Genomic DNA, 27,252 nt, shown 5'->3' on the forward strand with positions numbered 1-27,252 from the left:
TATGATATTTGCCCTAATTTCCTATTTTGTTTCTCTCCTGCATTTTCTCTATAAACTGATTGACTCTCCACTGCATTAATTACCTAACATTCATTGAAAGCATTTTTGTCTCCTTGATGATTATCTCAAATTCTTCAGTTTTTGGTGGAAGTTTTGGATGCCCTTCATTTCATACTTAAATTATATCCAAAATCTGTCATCTAACAAGGCATCATATTTAGCATAATTTTCCCTCTCAATGTATGTTTCTAACCCACCTGGGCCAGATCTTATTTCAATTAATTGAAATTAGTGAATGAGCATTTTTCTGGTTGAATATCTTCCTCTTTGATTGTAACTTATCCCTTTCCATTATAATTCTAAAACCAATGATATAAGGTGCAGATCAGCCATGATTTTATTGAATCTCAATGAGTTGAATGAACTACTGTTCACATGTACCAAGGAGTTTTCAGTTCTTTCAGTTTTGTTCAATTTTTATTGTGTAAACTACAGCTGGCATTTATTAATTATCCTAATATTTATTCACTATCCTAATGCACTTAAAATAGGAAACATGACATTACCAATCACTTTAAAAGTTTTGCTCCTTTTCAATAGAACTCAGTTTGTAATTTAGAATCAAGCAGATCGTATACATATTTCATATAAACTGCCAAACAAGTTTATTTTTCTTTAGATAGTAGTAGCTTACTTGACAAAGATCAATCTTGAACCTGCAAATTGTGGATTCATACCCCGCGCCAAAGGTTTTTTTAAAATTCGATAACAGTGGCTGCATCTGACTACATTTGTGTTTGCATCGCATATTAATGTGAATAACCTGCATTTCTTATACTCCAATTAAACAAAACAACATAAAGTAAAATTTCAAAGAAATTCGATTATTTCCTCATGATTTCGCTGACTTTTTTCCTCCTTTCTTGGGTAATCTCTTGAAATAGGTAGATTCATACAGGTCAGAAAAGACCCTTCAGCCCATTGAGTCTGCACTGACATAACACCCAATAAAAGTGCGCTAATCACATTTTCCTGCACTTGTCCCACATCCTTGAACGTTATGATGCTTGCAGTGCTTGTCCAAATGTTTTGTAAAGGTTGTTCGGGTTTCTGTCTCTACTATCTTTCCAGACAGAGTATTCCAGATTCCCACCAACTGCTGTTGAAACTTTTTCCCAAATCCCTGAGTCTCCTGCCCCTCAGCATAAAATTGTGCCCTCTTGTGATTGATCCACCAACCAAGGGGAACAATTGCTCCCTAATCATCCTATCCATACATTTCATAGGGAGGATGTTTTGTTTCCACTCCAGACTCATGGCTGATAAATGCAATCCATGATCTGCAGACTCTCCCATATGAAGGGTAGATAATGCTTGGAGTTTTGTACACTTTTCCTGCAGTCATGATTTTGCCTCTGCATATTTCTTATGAATTCTTTTCATGTGGTCTGTGTCTCTGCAATAAACCTTCTCCATTTCAGTCTGTCATAGACCAAGGACTCCCATCACGTGGCAAGAATGTTTAATCTCTTCAGGTATGACTTGAGTACCTCCCTAAAGCATTTTTTTCCTGGGAGTCTGCTGACCTGACCAAGCAGTTAATTGTGTCAGACATACAAGTGGCATGTCATGCCCGGTGGAGTTGGTTTTGAGTGATGGTGCCTCAATGCTGGACATTTTGGTTTGTGAGAAGACTCTGCTGATGGACCATGTTACTTGCCATCACATTTGGAGGGTTTTATGATGTTATTTCACTAATGTAATGTGCATTTTCTAGACTGTCTAACCCTCTTTTAAGATTAGATTAGACTTACAGTGTGGAAACAGGCCCTTCGGCCCAACAAGTCCACACCGATCCGCCGAAGCGAAACCCACCCATACCCCTACATTACCCCTTACCTAACACTACGGGCAATTTAGCATGGCCAATTCACCTGACCTGCACATCTTTGGACTGTGGGAGGAAACCGGAGCACACGGAGGAAACCCACGCAGACACGGGGAGAACGTGCAAACTCCACACAGTCAGTCGCCTGAGTCGGGAATTGAACCCGGGTCTTCAGGCGCTGTGAGGCAGCAGTGCTAACCACTGTGCCACCGTGCCGCATCTGGAGAATAGGAACTGCTTGGTAAATGACGGACAAGTTTGAGCTGAGGCAAGAGGAGACTTTGAGAAGGAGAGACCTTAGCAGTAATCACAGGTGGTGCAGGGTTTGAACCCATGCTGAATGTCTACAAGATAGCTTTTTGGAGCAGCTTGTGGTGGAGCCCACTAGGGAACAGAAATTTCTGGATTTAGTGTTGTGCAATGAGGCAGGTTTGGTAAGGGAGCTTAAGGCGAAGGAACCCTTCAGAGGCAGTGACCATAATATGATAGATTATGCTCTGCAATTTGACACGGACAATCCGGAATCACATGCAATGCCATTACAATTGAACAAAGGCAACTATCAAGGCATGAGGGAGGAGCTGACTGGAATTGACTTGGAGCGGAGCCTAGCGAGAAAAACAGTGGAACAGCAATGGCAGGAATTTCTGGGAGTAATTCAGGAGACTCAGTGAAAATCATTCTGAGGAAAAATAAGCATACTAAAGGGAAGATGAGGCAATAATGGCTGATAAGGGAAGTCAGGGACAGCATAAAAACAAAAGAGAAAACATATAATGTGGCGAAGGGCAATGGGAAGCTAGAGAACTGGGAAGCCTGTAAAGACCAACAGAGGACAACGAGAAAAGAAATAAGAAGGGAGAGGATTAAATATGAGATTAAGCTAGACAGTAATATAAAAGAAGACTGCAATAGGTTTTTTTAGAAATATAAAGAGCAAAAGAGAGGCAAAAGTGGACATTGGGCAGCTAGAAACTGATGCTGGAAATGTAGTAATGGAGAACAAAGAAATGGCAGAGGAACTGAACAAGTACTTTGTGCCAATATTCATGGTGGAAGAAATAGGTTACATCCCAAACTTTCAGGAGAGTTGGGGGGCAGAGGTGAGTATAATGGCCATCACGAAGGAGAAGGTGCTAGAAAAACTGTAAGGTGTGAGGTGGTTAAATCACCTGGACCAGACGAACTACAGCCCAGACTTCTGAAGGAGAAAGCTGAAGAGATAGTGGAAGCATTAGTGCGATCTTTCAGGAATCATCGGAGTCAGGGAGGGTCCCAGAGGACTGGGACTGCAAAATCACTAATGTAACTGTTCTGTTTGACAAGGGAGTAAGGCAAAAGAAAGAAAATATTGGCTGATTAGCCCGACCTCAGTCATCAGGAAAATGCTGGAGTCAGTTGTGAAGGGTGAGATTTCTGAATACTTGGAAGTGCATGGTAAAGTAGGGCAATGTCAGCATGGCTTCATCAAGGGGAGGTCATGGCTAACAAACCAGTTAGAATTCTTTAAGGAGGTAACAAGTAGGTTAGACCAAGGAGAGCCAATGGATGTTACCTACTTGGACTTCCAGAAGGCCTTTGACAAGGTGCCTAACAGGAGGCTGCTGAGTAAGATAAAGGTGTTAGAGACAGGGTGGATAGAAGATTGGCTGTCTGGAGAAAGTCGAGATTAAGGATAAAAGGATCCTTCTACAGACAGCAGCTGGTGAGTAGTGGTGTTCCGCAAAGGTCAGTGTTGGAACCACAAATTTTCACTTTATACATTAATAATCTAGAGGAACTGAGGATTTTCTGGATAATTTTGTAGATGATACACAGGTAGGTAGAGGGATAGGTTGTATTGAAGAGGTGGGGAGGCTGCAGAAGGATTTAGACAAGTTAGAAGAGCAGACAAAGGAGTGACAACTGGATTACAACATGGGAAAGTGTGTGATTATGCATTTTGGTAGGAATAACAGAGGCAGAGACTAGGCCAAATAAATTGGCCATGCTAAATTGTCCATAGTGTTAGGTGCTGAAAATGTGTTGCTGGTCAAAGCACAGCAGGCCAGGCAGCATCTCAGGAATAGGGAATTCGACGTTTCGAGCATAAGCCCTTCATCAGGAATGAGTCTAGGTGAGTTACTCTTTGGAGGGTCGGTGAGGACTGGTTGGGCCGAAGGGCCTGTTTCCACACTGTAGGGAATGTAATCTAATGTAATCAACTTTCTAAATGGGGGGGAAATTCAGAAATCTGAAGTGTAAAGGGACTTGCAAGTTCAAGTCCGGATTCTCACAAGGTAAACTTGCAGGTTGAGTCTCTAGTTAGGAAAGCAAATACAGTGTTGACATTTATTTTATGAGGACTAGAATATAAAAGTAGAGATGTACATCTGAGGCTTTATAAAGCTCTGGTCAGATCATGTTTAGAGCATAGTGAGTAATTTTGGGCCACATACCTCAGGAAGGATATACTGATCCTGGAGTGAGTCCAAAGGAGGTTCATGAGAATGATCCCAGGAATGAAAGGCTAAAAATATGAAGAACACTTGAGCACTTTGGGTCTATGCTCCATGGAGTTTAGAAGGATGAGGGAAGATCTAGTTAAAACTTATAGATTACTCAAAGGCCATAACAGAGTGGATGCTAGATAGATGTTTCTATTCGTAGGGAAACTTCATATTTAAAGATTCTCTCAGGGGAAGCAATCACAACTTGGTAGAATTTCACTTTTAGTTGAAGGAGAGCAAGCCAGGTCTGAAGTCAATGTTCTCAATTTAAATAAGGATGATTAGAGTTATGAAGAAAGAGTTACCTAAAGCGGACCGTGAAAATTGGCTATGGAGAAGGTCAGTGGATGCACAGTAGCAGACATTGAAACAGACATTTTATAGCAAAAATTTATTCCAGTAAAAAAGAAGGACTCAATGAATAAGATGATACAGCTATGTTTAACAAAGGCAGTCAAGGCTAGAATTCAATCAAAAACTAAGACACGTAAAGCAGCAGAAACTAATGGTAGGCCATAGGATTGGAAGTATTTTAGGGGTGAGCAGTGTTTAACTAAAAAGTTAATAAAGATCAAGAAAACTGATTATGAAAGTAAATTGTCAAGAAATATAAAAACAAAAAAACACTCACTTCCACAGATGTATAAAAAGAGAGAGAACAGCTAAGGTAAGTGTGGGACCCTTCAAGGATGCTACTTGGGAATGAATAATGAGGAGCAGAGAAATGGCAGATAGCTAACGGGCTGTAAGGTTTTTTAACAAACTCCGTCATGAGGGACAAACTAATAGGACTAAGGGAAGATAAGGCTTGATGGCCTGCATCCAAGGGTTTTAAATGAAATGGCTGCTGAGATAGTGGAGGCATTGGTCAAATATTAGAGTCATAGAGATGTACAGCATGGAAACAGACCCTTCGGTCCAACCCGACCATGCAGACCAGATATCCCAACCCAATCCTAATCCTACCTGCCAGCACCAGGCCCATATCCCTCCAAACCCTTCCTATTCATATACCCATCCAAATGCCTCTTAAATGTTGCAATTGTACCAGCCTCCACCATTTTCTCTGTCAGCTCATTCCATACCCACACCAACCTCTGTGTGAAAAAGTTGCCCCTAAGGTCTCTTTTATATCTTTCCCCTCTCACCCTAAACCTATGCCCTCTAGTTCTGGCCTCCCGACCCCAGGGAAAAGACTTTGTCTAGTTACCCTATCCATGCCCCTCATAATTTTGTAAACATCTATAAGGTCACCCCTCAGCCTCCGACATTCCAGAGAAAACAGCCCTAGCCTGTTCAGCCTCTCCCTATAGCTCAAATCCTCCAACCCTGGCAACATCCTTGTAAATCTTTTCTGAACCCTTTCACGTATCACAACATCTTTCCGAAATATTCCAGAACCCATTGGATTCCAGAGGGGTTCCAGTGGATTGGAAAACCACAAATGTGATGCCTATATTCAAAGAACGGAGACAGACAGAGAGCAGGCGTCTATAAGCCAGTTGGCCCAACATCTATTGCTGGGAAAATGCTAGTGCCCATTGTTAAGGAAGAAAAAGCAAAGAAATGAAAAGCTGACCACAATCAAACAGGGTCACAATGGTATTGTGAAAATGAAATCAAATTTGACGAATTTATTAAACGTTCTTTTAGGATATGACAAGGAGAGTTGGTAAAGGGGAACTAGTAGATGCAGTGTCTTTGAATTTCCAGAAGACAGTCAGTAAGCTGCCACATAAAATGTTATTGTACAAGCTAGGCACTCATGGTAGTGGGTGCAAAAATAGTAGCATGGATTGATTTGATTTGTTGTCATGTATATTTATTACAAATACAGCGAAAAGAATTGTTTAGTTTCGCCGCTCTCTATCGCATCTGAAAACATAGAAAATAAACCAAAACACAGACTATAAAGCCAGAAAAATAAAACAATCTTATAGCCTTATCTCTACAAAGTTAGATGGTCTTTGAAACAGCTCTCCCTTCTAGCTCAGCGATGCTCCTCCAGCCCAAAGCCTCGAGTCCCTACTGTTAAGCCAATGTCACTGCTGCAATTGTATATCACAATGCTGCCGCCTCTGAAACTAAGAAGTGTTACCACTTTCCGGTGCCATCTCGCCTGCACCAATGCCACCACCATGGGTACATGCTGGGCAAACCTCACCGATGCAGCTAACACACAAGAGTTGAATGAAATAGATCTTTCTGACATTGGAAAGCTGTAACAATTAGTAAATTATTTACCATCTTTATTAATGACTTAGGGACAAGAGCAGAGTGTAAAGTATCACAGCTTGCTGATAACACAAAATTAGACAGGTGGGGATATTGCATTGAGGACATAATGAATCTGCAAGTGGATACAGAAAGATTGAGCAATTGGGCAAAAACATGACAGATGAAATTTAACGTGGGAAAAAGTGAGTTAGGAACTTTGGTAGGAAGAACCAAAAGGCAATCTGTTCTTTACATAGAGAGAGAGGGAGGCTCCAAAAAAGTGCAACTTAGAGGTATCTGGGTGTTCTTGTGCATGAAACACAAAATATAAGCATGCAGGTGCAGCAAGTATTTAAGAAAGTAAATTGAATTTTGGTCTTTATTGCTAAGGATTTTGGGTTTAAAAATAGGCAAGTCTTTTCACAACTGTACAAAGTGTTGGTGAGACTATACCTCAAAGACTAGAGTCAGAGTCATACAGCTTAGAGACAGACCCTTGTGTCCAACTCATTCACACCAATCAGACATCCCATTCTGACCTAGTCCCATTTGCCAGCATTTGACTCAAATCTGTCTAAATCCTTCCTATTCATATAACTATCCAATGTCTTTTCAATCATGTAATTGTCCACACCTCCTCCACTTCCTCTGACAGTTCATTTTATACATGAAAGACCCACAGCAGAAAAGGTTAACTCTCAGGTCCTTTTTAAATCTCTCGCCTCTTACCTTAAACCTTTAGGACTTCCTCACTTTGAAAAAAAGACCTTGTCTATTCACCTTATCCATGCCCGTCATGATTTTATAAAGTGATGTTAGTTTGCCCCTCAGCCTTTGAGGTTCCAGGGAAAAAAGCCCCAGGCTATTTAGCCTCTCCCTATAGCACAAACATTATAAATGTTTTCTGCACCCTCTGATGTTTAACAACATCCTTCCTATCGAAGGCGACTAGAATTGTGCGCAGTATTCCAAAAGTGGCCTCACCAATATAAACAGTTTTGTGTCTATATTTAAGAAAGGATGAATTGGCTTTAGGAACAGCTCAAAGAGATTCACTAAGCTGATTCCTGAGCTGAGGGGGCTGATATAACAATTGTGGCTAAACAGTTTGGGCCTTTATTTGTTAGAGTTTAGATGCATAAGAGATGATCTTATTAAAACATGAGGGGACTTTACAGGGTAGATGTTGGGAAGATATTTCCATCAGTCGGGCAATTGTGTACAAGGAGCGATAGTTCCAGAATAAGAGGACACTTATTTAAAACTGAGATGTGAATGAATTTGTTCTCACAGCAGGTTGTGCATGTCTGGAATTCTGTTCCCCAGAGAATGATGGAGGCTACATCACTGAAAGCATTTAAAGAGGTGATAGATAGATTTTTGACATACCTGGAAGATAAGGGCTATGTGCAGCTGCCATGAGAAAGGGGTGTGTGTGTGTGTGTGTGTGTGTGTGTGTGTGTGTGTGTGTGTGTGTGTGTGTTTGTGTGTGTGTGTGTGTGTTTGTGTGTGTGTGTGTGTGTGTGTGTTTGTGTGTGTGTGAGAGAGAGTGTGTGTGTGTATTTGAGAGAGAGTGTGTGTGTATGTGAGAGATAGAGAGAGAGTGTATGGTATGTGTGTGTGTTCATACAGCGCAGAAAAAAATTCTTTGGTCCAAATTGTCTCTGCCAAACAGGTTTCCCAAACTAAACTAGTCGCACTTGCTTGCATTTGGCCCATATCCCTCTAAACCTTTCCTAATCATATACCTGTCCAAATGTCTATTGTAACCGTACCTGCATCTTCCACCTCTTCTGACAGTTCATTTCACACACAAACCACACTCTGTGTGAAAGAGTTGGTCCTCAGGTCCCTTTTAAATTTTTCTCCTTTCACCTTAAAAATATGCTTGAGGAGCTGAGTAGAGTACTGCTGCTCCTATTTTTTTCACACATGCTGATGATCTTGTGATTGTTTTAGGCATTGAGTTCCTGTTTCCCCAGACCTCACAGCACCTGGCATAATATCAATGGAGATGTGCCTGGTGACATCAGACAAACTTTTAGCTGCACTTGGTGGAAGTGGAGCTTGGCTCAGAATGCAGGCCGAGGTTATGATCCTGAATTTAGATATGACAGGACTGGTTATTTGCATATTCACTCTAAACGCAGACCAATGCTGTATTAATTTAAATAGATTGGCTCATATATTTAAACACACAGGAAAAGGATGAATAGAAGGCAATTGTGTTTGGAGGGGGATGGGGTAGGAAGGGAAGATGTACGTGCATGGCAATGAAGGGCGACAGTGAATGAAGTGGAAAACAGGAAGGAAGGCAGGGTACACTAACAAGGTGCAGCAGCAGCACAAACTTCTTGTTTCACTGTAATGTGGGTACACAATGATGTCATCAGTGGCACCAACATCCTGTTCCAGTGTATTGGCAGGAGATTCCATATAAATATATACAGCACGTTTCACTACAGGCCAACTGGATGCAATCACCTTATACCTCCAGAGGAGGAGCTTTGACTTCTCCTGACCTGTTATGAAGGTGTAAGGGGTACAGTATCTTTAAGAGAGCTGAAGGACTTAGCAAATACGCCGAATGCTGGAGAATTTACAACATAACGTTTGGTTCAGCAGCTAGCAGTACCTGGGTTGCTATGAGTCAAAAACAAATTCAAATTCAGCCAATCATTTTAAATTATGCCCCAAGATACTAAACTCCAATCAAGTTTGAATTTGGTATTTTGACAATATTAAAACCAATGAAACGATCCAATGCTTTGGGGTATAAGACCAGGAAAAATGGAACAGCTGGAGGAGAACTGCCAAGCCACCAACATCTGCAGACTGCCCGCAGAATAGCTCTCTTAAAGGTACCTTTATTTATCAACGAACTATGAAACAGAAACCCTTAGAAGAAGCAAATAAGGCAGTGGAAGAGACAAAGATAAGATTTGACAGCTGGCTGGTTTGGAAATTTGAATGGTTTGGTAAATCTTAATCGGGAGGTTTTTTCAGACCAGCATGGTAGAAGGGAAAGTAAAAGATAGATTAGAGAAAGGAGTTGTAAATAGTTGTTAGTTAATTATCCTCTATTAGACTTGTAAAAAAAAAGTTGTTACATTTTTGCTTTCAATAGTGACCTTTGGGATATTTCTTGACCTCTCAATTTTTAACAGATTACAGCATGGGTTAAATCATTTCTGTGTTGCAAGTTTAAATTAGCAGGAGCGTTTACTCCGTGTTGTAATAATTTGGGGGCTTTCATCCGAGGTTCGATTTGAATAAATTTGGGGATACAAACATCCCAGTAGATTTAAACACTTGCATGTTAGTGTCCTAGATGTTTAAATAAAATGTAGGTGAAACAATTTGTTTAATTTTGGTGACTTATGGTTTATTCAATTAAAAGTGAGAGAAATGGTTCTTAAAATTGCTAAAGAGGTTCTGGCATTTCAGGATGATTCTCAAATTTGATGAGAAAATTTAGAATGAAAGAAAAAGGCCATACTTTTAGAATTAGCAAAGAAGTTAGATTTGGGTTTAGCCAAGGACTAAAGTAAAGCTGAAATTGTAAGGGAGTTACGCAGACAGATTGGTATGTCAGAGAAACAGACAAGTGCAGTAGAGGTAGAAAAACTTAAATTACAATTGAGGAGAATGGAATGAGAAAATAAATGAAGAGAAAGAGAGAGGAAAGAGAGAGAGAGAGAGAGAAAAAAGAGAGAGGAGAGAGAGAAAGGCAAAAGAGAGAGAGGAGAAAGAGAGAAAGACAAAAGAGAGAGAGGAAAAACAGAGAGAGAAGAATCTTACTTGAGCAAAGAAATACAGATGAAAGGGACAGACAAAAAGAGAGAGAATTTGAATTTGTGAAGTTGCAACTTAGTCAACAAAGTGAAGTTAACAGGGTGAAGATTAAAAGAGAAGGTAGCGATACAAATATGTCAAAACTCTGTCACATTTTGATGAGAAAGATGCTGAAGCCTTCTTTATTTCATTTGAAAAATTGACTAGGCAGATGGAGTGGTCCAAGGATTAATGGATAATGCTAGTTCAGCTAATTCAGACTGGTAGGCAGACCTCGTGAGGTATTTGCCATACTGTCAGATCAATGGTCAAGAGATTGTGAAGAGGTTAAACAAGCTATTTTAAGTGCATATGAATTGGTTCCAGAAGCATATAGACAATGGTTCAGAAACATAAAGAAGGAACCAGTTCAGACTTATGCTGAGTTCGAAAGAATTAAATAAAGTCATTTTGATAGATGGATGCATGCTTTAAAAATAGATAGGAACTTTAAGGCTCTACAAGAGATTGTTCTGCTGGACAAGTTTAAAAACTCACTTCCAGAGATGGTAAGAATTCACATGGAGGAACAGAAATTTTGGTAAGTGAGAAGGGAAGCACAATTAGTAGATGAGTACATGTTGGTGCATAAGACAAGCTTCTGGCTAGAATTTTGTCATGCGAGGGATAGAAGTTGGTAGAAGGGGAGATCCTACACTATGAAAGAAAGTGTAGCGAACACTGGTAAGAATTTACACGGGTTAAAAAAGAAGCCCAAGAGGATGGAAAGGAGGTGAAAGGCTTCAGGTGTTTCCACTGTGGAAAAGTGGGATTTATAAAGTCACAGTGCTGGTCATTAAAGAAAGGCACTATGGGAAAAGATGTGGTAAAAGAAGCTAAGCCAGTGGTATTTGCGAAGGTAGTAAAGGAGACCTCAAAAAGAGCCGAGAAGCTGCAGGAGAGTGCACAGCCCAGACAGGGCTGGGTATGGAGTTAGTACCTGATCTCTACAAAGGATTCACCTCTGTGAGTAAAGTTTACTCAGGAAGAACAGGGAGAGAAAGGCAAGAAGTTATAATTTTGAGACCTACAGGATCTAACCAGTCGCTATTAGTAAAAGATGAGCAAATTTGTTCTCTTTCTGATCTGTTACCCAAGAGTGCGATAATTTGTGAGAGATGGACAGAAATTTAGCATTCCCCTATGTAAGATCAGGTTGGAGTGCCAACTCAAGACTGGGGAAATGACAATGGGAGTGATTGACAGAGTGTCAGTTCCAGGAATACTGTTTGTTTTTGGGAATGATTTGGCAGGATTCAAGGTGGAAGTGAAACCCCTTACTGTGGAGAATCCCAAGGAAGACCAAGAAACTGAGAAATTAAAATGGAAATACCCTGGTATTTTCCCAGACTGTGGAGAAACCAGATCCTACTATCATAAATCATAGCACAAAGCAAAAGTAAAGAGAAAGATGAAGGAGTTGAGGTTCAGTTAGCACACACCCTGTTTGATGTAATGATGCAGGAGGCATTCAACCATTTGAAAGCAATATTAACCTCCAAATGAGTTTTAAATACACCAAACTTTTCAAAACATTTTGAAGTCACCATCGATGCTAATGGCGTAGGAGTTGGAGCTGTACTGTTACAGGAAGATGAGGATGAGATTGAACTGCCAGTTGGTTACTTTTCAAAGAAACTGAACATCCATCCGAGGTAATACTCCATGATCAAAAAGAACTGTTGAGTTTGATATTGGCCTTGCAACATCTTAATGTGTATGTGACAAACAATGTGTCGGAGATGACTGTGTACACAGATCACAATCCTCTTACATTCTTAGAACGCTTTAAAGTCAGAATATGAGACTATTTTGTTGGAGTCTTCTATTACAGACTTTTAATTTAAAAATCGTACATGTAGCGGGCCATAAGAATATAATCACAGGTGTGTTATTGCAGCTTTTACTGATAAAGTTTAGATGAGATCTGTATTTATCCAATGTTTTATATATGTGTATGGGAAGAAGTTAAGGTAAACTTAGATTAAAGTTATCTATATGTTATGGTACTGTGTTTAAATAATAGAGAGAAAAAAGCCATTTTTTCATTATCACAGTTCATTTTTTCTTAGGGGGAGAGATGTTATACTATACCTTTAAGAGAGTTGAAGGACTTAGCAAACACACAGACCGCTGGAGAATTTACAATGGAACATTTGATTCAGCCGTTAGCAGTACCTGGGTTACAAGAGAAAAAAAACAAATTCAAATTCAGCCAATCAGTTTAAATTATGCCCCAAGATACTAAACTCCAATCATGTTTGAATTTGGTATTTTGACAATATTAAAACAAATGGAACGATCCAATGCTTTAGGTATAAGACCAAGAAAAATGGGACAGTTGGGGGAGAACTACCAAGCCACCGACATATGCAGTATGCACCACAGAATAGCTCTCTTAAAGGTACCTTTATCTATCAATGACCTGCGAAACAGAAACCCTAAGAAGAAGTAAAGAGGATAGAGGAAGATACAAAGAAACGATTCGACAACTGGTTGGTTTTAAAATTTGAATTTTTTGGTAGATCTTAATCGGGGTTTTATCGGACCAATATTATAGAAGGGAAAGTAAAAGATAGTTTAGAGAAAGGAGTTGTTGATAGTTGTTGGTTAATTATTCTCTGTTAGACTTTTTTTTTAAAAATTGTGCATTTTTACTTTAACTAGTGACATTGGGGATAGTTCTTGGCGTCATGAATTTTAACAGATTACAGCATGGGTTAAATCATTTCTGTGTTGTAGATTGAAATTAGCGGTGGGAGAGTTGTGCGCAGATGCCTTCCATCCACCCTAGAGGTCCCTGATGAGATTATAATTATGGGAATCACCATGACTTGCAAATATTATAAAGACTGACAGCAGAATTCAAGCAGTCATATTCCTACATGATGAGCAAAATGCATTTCTTCCTTATACTACCCAGTCCATTAGCAATAGATTTTTGATTACCCTTTTCCTGCAAGTACAAACACCACAAGTAATTGATTTAAATTAATAAATGAAAACCAGGAATTACTGTGAGCACTGCTCTGCCTTAGCACGAGTGAATAAGAAATCAGCTGTGACATATCTAAATTCAGGATTTGTGATATAAAGCTGCCCCCTTGTTTCCTGACTACATAGCTGAATGACAGCTGTCATTTGTTCCTGTTTCTGCTATAATGCTGCATTTACATTTTTTGTCATTTATTTTAATAAACTGGACGTGTAGATTGTGCAGCCAGGACAATGGACTGTTTTATTGAAGAGGAACCATTATCAATAACATTGCTCAGCATGAATTGTAATCTTGACTGCATAAAAGAACAATAAGCAGGGTTGATGAAGGTGATAACAAGTTATACCATAAGGCAGGAAGAGTAAAATTGCTTCACAGAATTTGTCTCCAATGCTTCCTTAATTCCGTCTCTGATATATCACATGACCAACAAATAATGGCTTTGCTTCATATGTAAATGAGACACTAAACTGTGAACCAGCTGTTCAGCTATTTTATCTAATTTGGAAGAAAGAGCTGGAGCAACACATTCTAATTATAAAGATCTGCTTTGAGGAAGTTGAAAATTAGTATTGAATCCATAACATCATTCCATTTAAACAAACTGGTAAATTGCCTGATACTAAAATATACTTTCCTGTACAATTGTAAACAAAGAGAAAACATATATTTAAGAAAATATAAAAGAGAAAGAAGGAAGAATAGTGCCAAGGGTTTCTGCTTTGCATGTAATTGTTAAGTAAATTACATTAAATGCAATGGTTTTGGTGATTCTTCAGTAATTCAAGGTTCACATTAGTACTGGTAACATCTTTCATGAAATTGTACAATGCGGCAACAATTTAAAATGCTTTAAACATTCATTGGATTGAAGAATGCTACCTAGTACAGTGTCATTAACACAGATCACCAAACATTGCTACATATGAACAGAATTTGCATTTGAAGTTCCTCAATCTTTTGCTTTATTTTGACATATTTTGGGTCATATGTACTGAAAAAAATACAGTTCGATATGGTATGTCTGTTGAATTCTTTTCTGTAATGTGGTCCAACGTCATCCATCACAACTTCATCCAATTTAATCTTGCAACAAATTGACCCACTGAAACCTCAACTCTTAGGAAATACGCAAAAACAACACGTCCTGTAAATGCGCACTCATTAACTATTGGTTTGAGTTGAAAACCCGAGCCTGGGCTTGCTAAGAGGCTATACCTAACAAAAAGTCTGTAAAATGATGCCATTTAGGAGAGAGCAGGATTGAAATAAGCAACGGGTTTAAGATTCGTGTGAGGCCACAAGTGGGACTGGCACAGCAATGGATTGGCAGGGACAAAGTTTGAATTCAAACATTTTGTCAAATTCAAAGATAGGTTGGCTAGTGAACAATTTCAGTAAACAATTTGGAGATTCTTTTAATACCACTCTTACACCAACTAAGATCAACTTCAGATAATTTATATGTCCCTCTAAGCCAATCTGCCTCTGTCCAGTTTAGGATAGTAAAAGTATACTAATCTTAATCTCTGGTATGACCACTAATTCCATTCCTGCTGCCAATTCCAATCATACTTCCGGGATCAGTTTCCATTCCAAATGAACACAGAGCCAGGAGTAAACCATATGGCCTATTGACGTGTCTGGCAGCATGTATGGAGAGAGAAACAGTTAATGTCCAGTATGATGTTTCCCCATGAAGAAGGGAATTACCAGACTCAAAGTGTGAACTTTGTTTCTCTCTGCTCAAATGCTGCTAGATGTGTTGAATTTCTCCAACATTCTATGTTTGTTTCAGATTTCCAGCAGGACTTTCTTTATGTGATGGATCAAACCTGCCCTGCACTTCAATGTGATCATGTTTAATGTTGGGCTTCAACTTCATTTTCTATGTGCTTCCCATATCCCATAATTTCCTGAGAGATCAGAAATATACACATCCTCATCTTAAATGTATTCAAACTGAGCTTCTTTGGTTGTTGGGTGCTATGGGACCTCTTGACTTTATGACAGTTTTACATGCGATATAATTATCCTCTTTTTTTAAAAAAAACGCACCCATTAAGCTGCATTTTAATCCAATCAATCTCTTTTTTTTCCTCACAACAGGTTTCCAATCCAAAGAATTGTGGGAAAAATTGGGAGAAATAGGTGAAGAGAAACCAGAGAGAGAATGCTTCGGGAGGTTTTTTTAAGCAAAACAAAATAAGGATAAGAATAGTTTAGGTGAAAAAAAAATTAAATTTACAAAAGTGAATGGGAGGAGGGATGAAAATATCTCCTCAGGGCCTTGAGAATTGATAATGGGGCACATTTTCATGTCTGAGGCACCAATGAGGGGCAACCATTACAATTCTCTAGGCTCCAGATGTGGGCCAGTTATTGTGAGATCAGAAGAGAACAACTCAAGTGGGACAGGAGCATTCAGCTTGTATGCAAAAATGATCTATAATGTCACTTTCCACTAACCTTCTGCCAATAGCTAAAAGCAACTAGATTATATTAAATAATTAAGACTTTGAAACAAAATATTCAGTTCAGAGCAAATAACATCTAATGATATCAGGATCCACAATTCACATCAGTAACACTGTAGGAATCAAGGTCATAAATCATAGAGCATAGAAGAATACAGCACAGTACAGTCCAAGCATTTTGACCTTCAATGTTGTACTGACCATTTATCCTACTCTAAGATCAAACTGACATACGTACCCTTCATTTACTATCATCCATGTGCCTATCTAAGGGTCGCTTAAGTGTCCCTAAAGTATCTGACTCTACTACTACCACAACAACCAGTCTCTGTGTAAAGAACCTAGTTTTGACATCTATCCTAAACCATTCCTCCAATCACCTTAAAATTATGGCCTTTCATGATAGACATGGTGGCACAGGGCTCAATGGTTAGCATTGCTGTCTCACAGCACCAGCGACCCAAGTTCGATTCCAGCCTCGGGCGACTGTCTGTGTGGAGTTTGCACATTCTCTCCATGTCTGCGTGGGTTTCCTCCAGATGCACCACCTTCCTCCCACAGTCCAAAGATATGCAGGTCAGGTGCATTGGCCATGCTAAATTCCCCATAGTGTTAGGTGCATTAGTCAGGGGTGGGGCTGGGGGGTCAGGGTGGGTTACTCTCAGAGGGTTGGTATGGACTTGATGGGCTGAAGGACCTGTTTCCATACTGTAGGGATTTAATTTAATCTGCCCTGGGAAAAGGTCTCTAGCTATCTACTTTATCTATGCCTCTTATCATCTTGTATACCTCCATCAAGTCACCTCTTATCCTTCTTTGCTCCAATGAGAAAAGTCCAACTCCCTCAACCTTTCTTCATAGACATGCCTTCCAGTCCAGGCAGCATCCTGGTAAATCTCCTCTGTACCCCTTCTGAAGCTTCCACATCCTTCCCTTAATCAGGTGACCAGACTGAACATAATATTCCAAGTGTGGTCAAACCTCGGCTTAATGGAACTGCAGCATAATTTTGCAGCTCTTAAACTCAATCCTCTGATAATGAAAGCTAACACATTATATGCGTTCTTAATGACCTAATCAGCTTGAGTGACAACTTTGAGGGATCTATGGATGTAGAATAATCCACTTGAATAACAACCACTCAACCAACCCCAGCTCATTAAAATGGATTCACCTATGCCAGCTAGTCATTATCCCCAAACCACTTTCTCATCAGCATCTTTAATGCAATTTATTTAAACCTTTATACCAACAAGTTGTAATTGTAATATTCTTGCTGGTAATAATGACAAGCCAAATAGATGATAACAAATCCAGTATGGATGATAATAACTCCAGTAACTTGAAATTTAGCCCATTCATCGGTCCTTGAAGCAAAAAGCTTAAGACATGAAGCTGACCAGAGATTAAGATAGGAAGTAAGCAGACAGCAGGATGATGAAGTTACAGTTATTGTATTCAACTATTCAGGAAAGCTATGACACGGCTCATGGCAGGTTGAAACTTGAACCCAAACTTCCCAGCTCAGAGGTAGAGACACTACCACTGCACCATATACTCTTAATGATGAGCCTGTAACTTGAACAAAATGACTGTGAAATGGTTGATCCTGATTGATCTTGGAATGGACCAGCTGGAGCTTTGCTATTAGCCCAGGAGGAGCGTGTAAAAATAAAACCACAACGTTTGCTAGGCTATTTTTAGAGCAGCTTTCAACATCATTGCAAGAAAACTGGTTAGACCACACAAAGCCAAGCCAAGCATAACTAGACAACGTATGCATGGCACATTCTGCTTATTTATAAATACATTTTGCAAAGGTCTCAAACTCCAATTTGTCTCAAATTGATTGAAACATGAGATGCTACTGGAAGCATGATGCTGTGGTGTAACCAATAATTTAATATTAGCCCTGATACTTGGGTGTTTGAGGAATGGAATGTTTGTATATAATAGTTAGATTAGATTAGATTAGATTAGATTAGATTCCCTACAGGGTGAGCCTTCGGCCCAATAAGTCCACATCGACCCACTCAGACCCATTCCCCTACATTTACCTCTGACTAATGCTTCAAGATCACTCCTTGAAGCAAAGATAGGATTTGGGCAAACATGTTCAGGAAATCTGTTTCCAAAGGCCATCCTAGACCCCAAAACAAAACAAGGTAACTGAAATAATTCAATTTAAAACTGAAAGAATCGCAGATGCCAAAAATCAGAAACAAAAACAGAAGTTGCTGGAAAAGCTCAGCAGGTCTGGCAGCCTCTGTGAAGAGAAATCAGAGTTAACGTTTCGGGTCCAGTGACCTTTCCTCAGGACTGATGACAGCCAGAGAAAATGTTGTTTTTTATACAGAAGATAGAGGGGGGTAAGAAGTAAACAATAGGTGGAATAGAGCCCAGAGAGAGAACAGATGGACAGACAAAGGAGTTGTTAATGATCTGGCTAGGAGGGTAAATAGCTGTTAATGGAGACTGTTAATGGCTAACAAATGGTAGTGTGTAATGGCAGACTATGTGATAACAAGACCTAGTGTGTGGGGTAGGGGGCGAGGACACGGGAGAGTTCAGACCCTAAAATTATTGAACTTGATATTGAGTCAGGAGGGCTGCAGGGTTCCCAAGTGGAAAATGAGGAACTGTTCTTCCAGTTTTTACATAGCTTCAAGGAGCACTGTAGCAACCTGAGGCAGAGGTGTTGGCCAGGGAAAAAGGTGTTGTGTTAAAGTGCAGACAACTGGAAGCTCAGGGTCTTTTTTATGGGAGAAGGTAGGTGTTCTGTGAAGCAGTCACCCAGTTCACTGAAATAACTCCACAGTGGCTGATATTCCACCTCATGTCGCCCTTTATTTATACGTAAGGCCTTGGCACTGATCCAGCTCCCTCAGAGTCAGCTCTCAGAGTGAACAAGATGTCTGACATTGCTGTTTTTATCTGTCAGCCAGGGCTCCCTGACTGGACCAGATTAACAGCCCCAATCAGAGAATTCATATTCTATGAGATCCACTTGCCTGACCTCATTTCAATCACTACAGTGACCAACACGATCGTATAACACCACAACACTGGCAGCAAGGGAAAGTGGTATGAAGATGCATTAGGCAAGCTTTGAATATTAAAGAGACAATCAAGGTGACCTCCCAACTTGAATGGCTGACAATTCACTTTTCAGGCATTAAACCATCAACTCTGATGCCCCCTGTATCTGTAGCATATCTTTTGTCACAGCCATGTTCCAAATGTTAGAACCACCTTAGAGTGGTTCATGAGCTAAAAGTTAGTTTTAGCTCAAACAGTAATGCCTTTTACTTTTGAATATTTCAAATCCATAGCACAACTTTATGCTTACAACAAGATGAAAGGTTAATTTATTGCACAACTATTGCTGGAAATTACTTAACTAAAGAGTTATAAGGTTTCTAGCTAGGATACTGACATGAAAAAAATTAAAATAAGTGAAGACACAAGTTTATTGAGAAGATAAAAATATGAGCAATTTCCAAAATATTGCAAGCCTGGCTTACATGAGGATTTTTTTCTGAAGAGAAGTAGTTGAAAACTTGAAGTCAGATTCAGAAGATGTGATGGTTTCTGAAGTTGAATATTTTAGGTTTCTCTCACAGATGAACTGAATAAATCTACAAGGGAGATACTTCTTTGCCTCACCAGTGGCTTTTCTAGTTCCACCCAATACTCCTGTCACTCTCTGAATTCCTGATGAAAAGTCATAGTTGCTTCTAATATGTCCCTCTCATTGTGTTCAGATAATTCTACTCAAAATTGTTGTTTCCAGCTAGCTTTACCTCTATCAAACAAAATGGCTGCAAATGCTAATTTTCATGCATGATTATTCCACAAAACAAAGCCAATTATGCTGCAACTCCTTGTGATGTCCTCCTTTTTGAGACTTTAATGGTGAAGTCCTGGAATCTTTGAATGATTCAATTGTCTTTTGTTGTTCACGCTGAAAGTAATATGTTTCAACTGTTTGTTTTTGGTTACAGTTGAATTCACAGGAGTTTGGAATATTGCGTGCAGTTCTGGTCTCCCTGCTATCAACAGGATGTTGTGAAACTTGCAAGTGTTCTGAAAATGATTACAAGGATGTTGTCAGGGTTGGCCCACAGGAGGCTGAGGGGTGACCTTATAGAGGTTTATAAAATCATGAGGGGCATGGATAGAATAAATAGACAAGGTCTTTTCCCTGGGGTGGGGGAATCCAGAACTAGAAGGCATAGGTTTAGGGTGAGAGGGGAAAAATTTAAAAGGGACTTAACAGGCAACTTTTTCATGGAGAGGGTGGTACATGTATGGAATGAACTGTCAGATGAAATAGTGGAGGCTGGTACAATTACAACATTTAAAAAGCATCTGAATGAGTTTATGAATAGGAAGGGTTTAGAGGAATGTGGGCCAAATGCTGACAAATGAGACTAGATTATTTTAGGACGTCTGGTCAGCATGGATGAGTTGGACCAAAGGGTCTGTTTCCATGCTGTACATCTCTGTAACCTTTGGACTCTAAGTCATGTGCCTTCTTCAGGTATTTTATAAGACCTATTTTTATTATTCATTCACGGGACGTGCTAGTCTATCACTGGATAGACTAGCATTGATTACCCATCGCTAATTGCCCAGAGGGCAGTTAGACTCAACTGCATTGCTATGAGTGTGGAGTCATAGTTAGGCCAAACCAGATAAGGAAAACAAACTGTCTTCCTAAAGGACATTACTGAACCAGATGGAATTTTCCCTAAAAAGCGGCAACAGTATTGTGGTCCTTATTCAACTCCTCATTCCATATTTGGTGATAAATTCAAATTCCCCATCTGCTGTGGTGGGATTCAAACCCAAAATATTATGTGGATCTTGAGATTAATAGTCAAGCAACTAGGCCACCATCTTCCCCCAAATGGATCAATTTTAAGGACAGATTATCTTTCTTTACAAAATACATAATGGTATAAATACTGTTATGGACTAGGCCAAACCACTCAAAACATTCTTGAGCAGGCAACTCAGACCATAACTTTACAATTTGTTTCGGTAAGTATACAGTGAAAGTTACCTGGAGTAAGTTAGCCAGGTTGACTACTAGATTTTAAAACAGCCAGAAATTTATTCACAAATTACACAATGAAACACAAAGAACAGAATAAAGAACCCCGACAGAACTCAGTCTATCCAAATTAGACTTAATTGTGCTGTTCCAAATAGACACTTCCTTCTCAATAAGCAAACCCCCTTAAAAACCAGTACAAATGGAACACATGCATGCAGGTTGAAGTTTGAAAGGCAGAAGGAGAGAGAGAGACCGAGAGAGAGAGAGAGTGAGAGAGAGAGTTTCCACACAGCCCACTGTTGAACTCCTAACCAGTTCTGGACTGAACTGCTCAGCTGGAGAGCTGAGCACTCCTTTTTCATTATACAGGTCACTTCTAAAACATGACAACTTTGGCTTGAAGTTCCCATCTGTTTACATAAAACCAAGAAGGCCTCTCCATACCCTTTAATCTCTCTACCAAACCTGTCTAATCACCACTGGAGCTGGCTTATCCTTGAGAAAAGGAACAGCTTTTAGAAAAAAGGGACCAGCTTTCTGACACCTCCCCACTTTAAAAAAACCATCAATACCAAAAGATTTTTAAAACCCTTCAAAAGCAAACTGGTTCATAGTCTAAAACACATACATACACTATATTAACATGCACGACGACTTGCGAGTTCAGGCCGTGGCACACCCACCAACAAACACCCCCCAGTATCTCATTCAAAACTCGATAACGCATCGGCAATCACCTTTTTGTGACCTGCCTCATGCACAATTGTCAAATTGAATGGCTGCAACAACAAGCTCCATCTAAACAGTCTGGCATTTTTGTCCTTAAATTTTTCCACAAATGTCAATGGGTTATGATCAGTGTGTACGATTGTCTCAGATGCGTTACTGGTAATATAAACACCAAGCTTAAAGTCTCTTTCTCCATCATTGAATATTTCTGTTGATGAATGTTCAACTTCCAGGAAAAATGCCCAGTGGGTCTTTCTACTCCCTCATCATCCTCCTGCAGGAGCATAGAACTGACACCCACATCACTGACATCGATACACACCGTGAAATAATTCATGTAATTTCGGTTGTGCTAACACTGGGGCAGTGGATAACACAGTTTGTATACTGTCAAATGACCTTTTTTAACAATTCGGTGAGTGGAGCAGCTATACTGCCAAAGTTTGGCACAAACTTTCTGTAAAATCCACTCAATCCCAGGAACGATCGTACTGCATTTTTGTCGACAGTGTGGGGATTTCCCCAAATACTTTCATTTTCACATCCCGTGGGGCCATTTGTCTGCGTCCTATAACACGGCCCAGGAAGGTGACTTGGGCTTTGGCAAATTGACTTTTAGCTAGGTTTACCACCAAGCCTGCCTTCCGGAGTCAATTGAACAATTCCGATAAATGCTATAAATGGTCCTTTTATGAGTAACTAAAAATCACCAGGTCAGCAATAAACACTATACGATTGGGTAATCCAGCAATGACCTTATTACTCAGTCTCTGAAATGTGGCAGGAGTGTTTTTCATACCAAATAGCATGACTTTGAACTCATATAGTGAATTTAGCATTACGAAAGCCAAAATTGCCTTTGCTCTCTCTGACCGAGGTACTTGCCAGTAGTGTCTGAGCAAGTCCCGCTTCAAAATGTAATTTGCTCATCCCACATTTCCGACACAGTCCTCCAACCATGGAATTAGATATGCGTCAGTCTTCGTAATGGCATTGACTTTGCAATAGCCCACACATAACCATTGGGTACCATCTGGCTTTGACACCATGACAATGGGTGAGCTCCAATCACTGTAACTCACTTCAATTATGCCAACATGGAGCATGCGCTCTATCTCCTTCTGAACCTGTGCCAACTTTAGAGGGTTGTGCCAATAAGGATGTTGCTTAATCTGAACATCATCTCTTATATCTACATCATGTACAATTAGGTTAGTACTTTCCTGTTTATTTCCTTGTATCTCCCCATGTGATAGTAATAACTCTTTCAGGTCATTTTGATTTTCTTGTGGAAGGTAACTCAATAATTTCTCCCAATTTTTGACGGCTTCCTCATTGTCTAATTTGATTTGAGAAATGTCCAATTCAGAATTCTCTAAACTTGGTTCTTCCTTCTGTGCTGTAATCATTAACACCTTCTCCTCTGGCTTTCAATCCCTAACAAAATACCTTTTGAGCATATTCAATGACACACTCTGTGAGATTTCTTCCTGTCTGGAATCCTTATCAAATAGTTCACCTCACTCAATTTCCTCTCGATTTGATACGGTCAATTAAATCTTGCCTTTAAAGGCTCGCCTGTTACTGAAAGGAACACAAATACCTTATCCCCAATTGCAAAATTGTAAATTTGTGATTTATTATCTGCTTCCTGTTTCATTGTATGCTGTGATACCGTTAAATGCTGTCTAGCCAACTTACCAGTTCTATTTAATCGTTGTCTAAAATTTGACACATTGTCCAAACAGGTGATCTCTGAATTCTGACTTATTAATTTCTCCTTAATCAATTTTAACTGTCCTCTTACTTCATACCCAAAAATTAATTCAAATGGACGGAATTTGGTCGATTCACTCAGTGCATCTCTGATCGCAAAAAGTACAAACAAAACTCCCTTATTGCAAACAACTGGGTAATCCTGACCATAAGCCCTCAACATGGTCTACAGTGTTTGATGCCATCTCTCTAGTGCTCCCTGCGATTCTGGATGGTACACACTGAATTTGAATTATATTATTCCCAAGTTATTCATAACCTCCTTGAATAATTTGTATGTGAAGTTTGATTCTTGATCTGACTGGATCTCTACTGGTAGTCTGTATCTAGCAAACAATTTAAGTAATTCTTTGATAACTCTTTTAGTTGAGATATTGCGTAATGGGATTGCCTCCGGAAATCTAGTCGACACATCCATTATTGTTCATAAATATTTGTTCCCACTTTTTATTTGAGGTAGGGGATCTACACAATCAATCAAGACTTTTGTGAAAGTTCCTCAAATGCTGTAATAGGTATTATAGGAGCAGATTGTATTACTGCTTGTGGTTTTCCAAGTAGATAACGTGTATGACACATTTGGTAAAATTCAACTACATTCTTTTGTAGTCCAGACCAGTAAAAATGTCTTTGTATTTTAGCCTGTGTTTTCCTCACCCTAAATGACCTCCAAGTAATACCTCATGCATCACTCGCAGCACCCCCTTTCTAGACCCTACTGGCAAACCAATTTGATGAATCTCTACCTATTTCTCATCTCCTCGAATGTGTGATGATCTCCATTTCCTCATTAAGACATCATTTGTTAAGTAATAACACACAGGGACGCATTCACTCTCATTCTCTATAAACGCTTTTTGATACAATCGTTTTACTTCTCATCTTTCTGTTGTAACTCCATGAGCTTAACAGAGCTAAAGATACTTATACATTTATCTAGTTGTTCCTGCTGTGTTCCACTTATCTGATCAAAACAAATTGCGGATAAAGCTTCCTAATCTGTGCCTTTTGTTCTCTCCTGCTTCAACGTGTGTCTCTGTGATCTTGTGATCACACAATCTGGAAAATTTCTGGATAAGCATCCTTTATTTCTTCAGTTGCCTGCGTCTCAACTGGCTTTTCAACTAGAGTAGGCAGCACGCCTACCAGTGAATCAGCTGTATCATTTGCAAGGACAAATTGTTTTCCTGGAGCTGAGAGTTTGTCCAGTACTCCTGCTATAAATTCCCCACTCTTCTCTGGATTCTCTAACCTCACTTTACATAACTGAGCACTTTTTGTCTCACCATGAATACATGTTACTAGTACGTTTTCTGGCAATAATCCCTCAGGAATATATATCTCCTCATCCTTCAGCAACATAGACTGAGAGGATCCTGTATCCCTTAATATTGTAAACTCATTACCTACTGCTCCTTGCCTATGTGAATAAACTTTACCCTTGTTTGTATATTTTTTTAAGCAGATCTGATACTTCCTCCTTAATCAAGTTTTGATCATCTTGTACACTCTGAGGCAGTTGTCTAACATCCCTTGTGCATTTTGTTAGTCCAACAAAACTTCCAGGATTGTCTGTTTTTCCTATATCTGGCTTTCTCCCAGCCCACCAACACTGTGATTTTGTGTGACCCACTTTATTACAATGAAAATATGGGAGCTTTTAACTTCTTTGTCCCCTTCAAGGGTTTCTTTTTTACCCTGTGGTAAGTTATCCTTATGATTTTCACTGGGATCTACCTCTGATAGAGATGCAAATCCCTCACTAGTCCTACCTACATGCTTCGTTCAGACCAACAAAACCCATATTGTCATTTGCCACTGCATTTCTTTAGCCATATTTTCAAATGAGATGAAAAAGGCTTCCACATCCTTCTCATCAAATTTAGGCAATGTTTGGACTTACATAAACAGTTTCCCACTAGGCTTCTGACTACCATGGGTTTGCCTATCCTCACTCTCTTCCTCACTAAGCCTACCCTCAGCCTTAATCTCCAGCTTGTTAAGCTGCCTTTCCTTAAGTGTCAGTTTCTGAAATTCAAAACTCTCTCTTTTTCTCTCTTCTGCTGCTCCCTCTTCTTCTGTCTATTTTGCTGCTCTCTTTCCCTCTTTTCTGCTGCTCTCTCTTTTTCCCAATCTTCTGCTTCTAATCGTAACTCAAACTGTTTCCTTTCTGCTGCCCTTTCCTTATCTCTCTCCTCTAACCCAAGCTGCTTCATTTGCAATTGAATTCTTGGCATTCTCTATAGATTCTGATGGTTTTTCCAGCAAGTTTAAATGCTGAGTTACTGCTGTAATGATCTCTCCTTTCCTCACAGAAGCAGGCAGTTCCAATTCCAGCGTGTCCACTAATTCCTGCAGCTTGGTCTTATTCACCTTTTGAAAACCTTTCAAAGTCACCACATCCACTTCCAGAAAACTTGTGGCGACTGAAAGAGCTATTACTATCTCATGCTTTATCTACCCAATCAAATCCATACCCGAAATAAAGACACTAGCACCTACCACTCGCTGGTACAATGCCTCAAAGAACCCCCATCTGTTATGGACTAGGCCAGACCACTCAAAACATTCTTGAGCAGGCAACCCAGACCATAACTTTGCAATTTGTTTCGGTAAGTGTACAGTGAGTAACCTTGCTAGGTTGACTACTAGATTTTAAAACAGACAGAAACGTATTCACAAAATTACACAATGAAACACAGAGAACAGAATAAAGAACATGTACAGAACGCAGTCTATCCAAATTAGACTTAACTGTGCTGTTATGAATATACACATCCTCCTCAGTAAGCAAACCCTCTTAAAAACCCCAGTATAAATGGGACATATATTTACAGATTGAAGTTAGAAGGGCAGAGGAGAGAGAGAGAGAGAGAGAGATAGAGAGACAGTTTACACACAGCTCACTGTTGAGCTCCTAACCAGTTCTGAACTGAACTGAACTGTTCAGCTAGAGAGCTGAGCACTCCCTTTTCATTATACTGGACACTTCTAAAACATGATCATTTTGGCCTGAAGTCTCATCTGTTTACATAGAAACAAAAAGCCATCTCAATACCCTTTAATCTCTGTACCAAACCTGTCTAATTGGAACTGGGAGCTGGTTTATGACACCTCTGAAAAAACCAAGGACACAGTATCCTTGAGAAAAGGAACAGCTTTTAGCAAAAAGGGACCAGCTTTGTGACACTACACATGCACATTCAGGTAGATTTCTTTCAAAACAGATACAGTATATCCAATTATTCAGAAGTTTGAGTGAGAAATGAAGTAACATTTATTAAAGTCAGAAAGATCTGCATTATTTTTGGTTGCCTATCATTGTTAGAGAAGATTCCTTTCAACTTGCTCTGATATTTTTTGATTTTTCATCTCTCCTAGACAATTACAAATCTTCTCACTGAGATGAGAAGTGTATGTAGTTTTGTTTTTGCTTTTCTGTCATTTTTCATATTCATGAACTTGATAAGTCTAACCAGGACTTGTTGTTCATGCCAGCAGACTATTAATGTGCTGTTCAAATTCTAATTAAATGCATACAATAATGGTACTTCACACATTTTCCAGCTACTGTAGTGTTGTTTGGTAGTACGCTTGTAAAGATTTGTGTATCTGAAAAAATATAAATCAGACATCTTAGTTAATTGTATTTTGTTGAATTTATGAGTCTAGAAGTGTTAGGACAAGCATCAATATTCAATGTATGTGCCCCTTGATTAGAAAGATATAGCTAATCAAAGGAGAGAATAGAAGAGGCCAAATCAGAAATGGTAATGACTATA

This window comes from Hemiscyllium ocellatum, chromosome 15 (assembly GCF_020745735.1).
Source record: "Hemiscyllium ocellatum isolate sHemOce1 chromosome 15, sHemOce1.pat.X.cur, whole genome shotgun sequence".
Classification (NCBI taxonomy): domain Eukaryota; kingdom Metazoa; phylum Chordata; class Chondrichthyes; order Orectolobiformes; family Hemiscylliidae; genus Hemiscyllium; species Hemiscyllium ocellatum.